At 40.0% G+C, this 4,204-nt stretch overlaps 1 non-coding gene across 1 annotated transcript; it reads left to right on the top strand.

The window, feature by feature from the left end:
• The first annotated feature begins 3,449 nt into the window (after window positions 1-3,449).
• On the top strand, window positions 3,450-3,556 carry LOC127108941 (small nucleolar RNA R71). Its single transcript, XR_007796439.1, has one exon. It is a non-coding gene; the product is annotated as a small nucleolar RNA R71 (small nucleolar RNA).
• Window positions 3,557-4,204: the final 648 nt, after the last annotated feature.

The raw sequence follows: 4,204 nt of genomic DNA, 5'->3' as shown, positions 1-4,204 counted from the left end.
CTTCTCTGATGCTCCCTAGAGGGTTTTGAATCTTCTTCGAGCGAGATCCGATGCATGCATATGGATGGGCTTATACCCTTCAGGTCAGAGATATTATATCCTAAGGCTGAGGGATATCTTCGTAAAACGTCTAAAAGTTGGTTCGTCTCCCCTTGGCTCAAGGTAGCACTAACTATAACTGGACGGTTCATCTTTTCATCGAGGAACTCATATCTCAGGTTCTTAGGCAGCTCCTTAAGTTCTAAGGTTGGTTTCTTAGAGCATGGTATAGGATCTGGAGTAAGGGATAAACATTCGTAAAGGTTATCATCGATGTAAGGTTCTTTAAAGTCATCATCTTCCTTTATGGGGGTTGATGGTAACTTGATTGTTTTTATAATTTCTTTTTGTTCTAATTCTCTAACACATTCATCAATGATATCTAAGGCATAACACGAGTCTCCCATCACAGGTGCCATAAGAAATTTCGAAAGTATAAATTCTATTTTCTCGTCACCTACCTCAAATGTCAACTTTCCTTTCTTGACATCTATTATGGCTCCTGCAGTTGATAAGAATGGTCTACCTAGAAGAATTGGTATATGATTATCTTCTTTGATGTCCATGATGACAAAATCAGTAGGGATAAATAGTTTACCTATCCTAACAGGAACATCTTCCAAAATGCCTATCGGATATTTGACAGATCTATCGGCTAACTGAAATGACATCTTAGTGGGTTGTAATTCTCCTAAGTTTAACCTCTCACAAACTGCTAAAGGCATTAAACTCACACTAGCTCCTAAGTCTAGAAAAGCTTTTTCGATGACATGATTACCCAAAAGGCAAGGAATGGAGAAATTTCCAGGATCTTTATCTTTCTTTGCTAATTTGTCCTCAGAAATAGCATTACATTCCAAAGGCCTCGGATCGTCAAGTCTACGTTTGTTGGTAAGGATGTCTTTCAGAAACTTTGCATAAGAAGGTATTTGGGTGATGGCTTCTGCGAAAGGGATTTCTACATGAAGTTTTTCTATAACTTTAATAAATTTTTGATACTGTTTCTTGATTTGGGTTTGTTTGAGTCTTTGCGGATATGGTATAGGTAGCTTATATGGCGGGGGTGGTACGTAAATTTTATCTTTAGGTTCTTCTCCTTTCTCTCGACCTTCCTGGTTTTCAGATTCCTCTGGTTCCTTTACTTTGTCCGGGGGTTCGGTACATTCCTTAGAAGTTTCGGGTTCACTTAATCTTGGGTTTGGTGGCTCATCATAAGCGTTCCCACTTCGTAGGGTAATGGCATTGGCTTGTCCTCTCGGATTTTGTTGAGGTTGTCCAGGGAATTGTCCTCCAGGTGTAGTCTGAGGGGCTTGGTTTAAAGCTGTTGGTGTAAGCCCTAGAGGCCAATACTTTTGGTACTTGTATCGAATAATAAAAAGGCATTTTCTTTATTATGGTTGATTAATAAAGTCCCTGGAATAGATAGTCCGTTTAATGTATTAAGTGTGACTTAATCATGAGAACACATTAAACATAAGGACATTATTCTTAAAGTATCCGTAGTCGAGCTTTAGTGTGAAGTGGGATAACATTAAAGCATTAATACTATTATGTTTGTTGACTGATAATCACATCTCATGGATCATGGATAAAGAGTTATCAAGTCTTAAACATAGGTATGAATATTAGGAGTAATATTTATACCGGATTGACCCGCTATGAGAATACTATATAGAAAGTTATGCAAAGTGTCATAAGTTATTCTCATGGTGATAATAGTGTATACCACTCTTCGACCTGACACCACTATGGATCCTAGATGTAGAGTCGAGTGCTTTATTGCTGATCCAACGTTGTCCGTAACTGGATAACCATAAAGACAGTTGATAGGTACTCCACGAAGCATGCTGAGGGACATGAGTGTCCTAGATGGAATTTGCCAATCCTGCGTAACAGGATAAATATCTATGGGCCCAATATTGAACTGGACAAGGGTGACACGGTGTATACCTTGTGTTCAATATAGACATAAGGGAAAATGGGTAATTATACACATAATTATTATCACAGGAGGTTTTGTCAGATCACATGACATTTTCGTGACTTGGGTAGCAGTGATGTGTTGCTAGATACCGCTCACTGTTTATTATGTTAAATGTGTGATTTAATATAATTGCCAACGCCGCGAAAACCTATAGGGTCACACACAAAGGATGGATTGATGAGAGATAGAGTAACTAAGGAACACCGTAAGGTACGGTGCACTTAAGTGGGAGACGAAATATGGTAAGGTACCAAATACTTAAGTGATTTTGGGCATATTATAAGATATGGGCCAAAATACACTTAAGTGGGCTTTTTAGCTTGAAGCCCACACAAGTGGTTCTATAAATAGAACCCCTTGGGTAGAAGCATTGTCACTCCAATCCACTCAGACAGAAATTCAAGTAGAGACTTGGAATTTTGTTTCCCTCTTTCTCTCACTCAAAGCCTTCATTCATAACAGCTAGCACTGCGATTGAAGGAATCCGTTCGTGTGGACTGAGTAGAGACGTTGTCATCGTTCAACGTTCGTGATCGCCCCGTGGATCTGTATCAAAGGTTTTGATCATTATCAGAGATCTGCACCAAAGGTTTGAATCGCCACAAGAGGTAACGATTCTATCACTGATCATGCCCATTCATAAGGATCACTAAATGGAGAAATTTTTAAATTCCGCTGTGCCTTGGATGGCAATTCTCCTACAAAAGCTACCTGAGAGATCTAGGTTTCAAGCATCTTGGTATGAGTAACTATTTGGTCAACCTTGGTTCCTAACTGAGTAATCAATTCGTTAACATGAATGTTTTGGTTCATGAACTCCTTGTTTTGTTGGGTTTGAGCGGTGATAAAATTTTCCATAATTTTCTCAAGGCTCGGCTTTGGTGGTACAGGTTGCATAGGTTGATTTGATATAGGGGCTTGATAACTAGGTCTCGAAGGTACGTTATTTTGAATTGGGTTATTGTTTCTATAGGAGAAGTTAGGGTGATTCCTCCATCCAGGGTTATAGGTATTCGAATATGGGTTCCCTTGGGTGTAGTTCACTTGCTCGGAGTGGGTTTCGTTTAATAGACTGCATTATGCGGATTAGTGTCCTTGGGTTCCACATATCTCACAATCTGACGAAACTGCGGCTATAGTATTCGGGTTTATGCACATATGCTCGACCTTAAGGGCTAATGCGTCCATTTTAGCTTGCATCATGTCTATAGAGCTTAGTTCATGCACTCCTCCTTGGGCTTCCTTCTTCTCAATTGTCGCTCGTTCGACTCCCCATGATTGATGGTTTTGAGCCATGTCTTCGATGAGGGCACTAGCTTCAGGGTAAGGTTTGTTCATCAGAGCACCGCCTGCGGCAGCGTCGATGGTCATCTTTGTGTTGTAATGAAGTCCATTATAGAAGGTTTGAATGATTAACCAATTTTCTAAGCCATAATGTGGGCATGCTCGTAACAACTCTTTATATCTCTCCCAAGCTTCGAATAATGATTCTCCTTGGTTTTGGGTAAATCTAGTTATATGGTTTCGAAGAACGGCGGTCTTACTCGGGGGAAAATATCTAGCAAGAAAAACTCTTCTAAGGTTATCCCAAGTCGTAATGGAATTGGGTGGAAGGGAATCTAACCATGATAGAGCTTTATCTCTGAGGGAGAAAGGAAATAATCTTAAATGTATTGCCTCAGGAGAAGCTCCATTGGTTTTAAAAGTATCTGCTAATTGAAGAAATATTTTTAAATGTTGGTTTGGGTTTTCGGTAGCGAGACCCGCGAATTGTCTCTGTTGCACTAGTTGCAACAGGGACGGTTTAAGTTCAAAATTATTGGCTGGGATGATTGGGTTTACTATACTAGAACTAGGTTCTTCGTTAGATGGTTGAGCGAAGTCCTTAAGAGGTCTTTGGTTTTGATCTTCGGCCATAGCTCTCTTAATTCTATGAAAGAATAAATGTGCGCGAGCGTAACGTTCAGGTTCCGCCAGAGGGTTTACTAAACTTAAACTTCCGGTGCTGCGAGTTCTTCGCATCGACCGACGGGAAATAACCTAAGTCTAAACGATATAACAACAGGAAAATGAAATTTGACGAAATTGGTCCCCGGCAACGGCGCCAAAAACTTGATGCGTTGTTAAACTTGATGTTCGCAAGTGTACCAACGCGTCAGAGTAATATAAAAGATTATCGAA

This window comes from Lathyrus oleraceus, chromosome 7, assembly GCF_024323335.1.
Source record: "Lathyrus oleraceus cultivar Zhongwan6 chromosome 7, CAAS_Psat_ZW6_1.0, whole genome shotgun sequence".
Classification (NCBI taxonomy): domain Eukaryota; kingdom Viridiplantae; phylum Streptophyta; class Magnoliopsida; order Fabales; family Fabaceae; genus Lathyrus; species Lathyrus oleraceus.
Note: the sequence above shows the minus strand (reverse complement) of the source record. Positions and strands in the feature narration are given on the sequence as shown.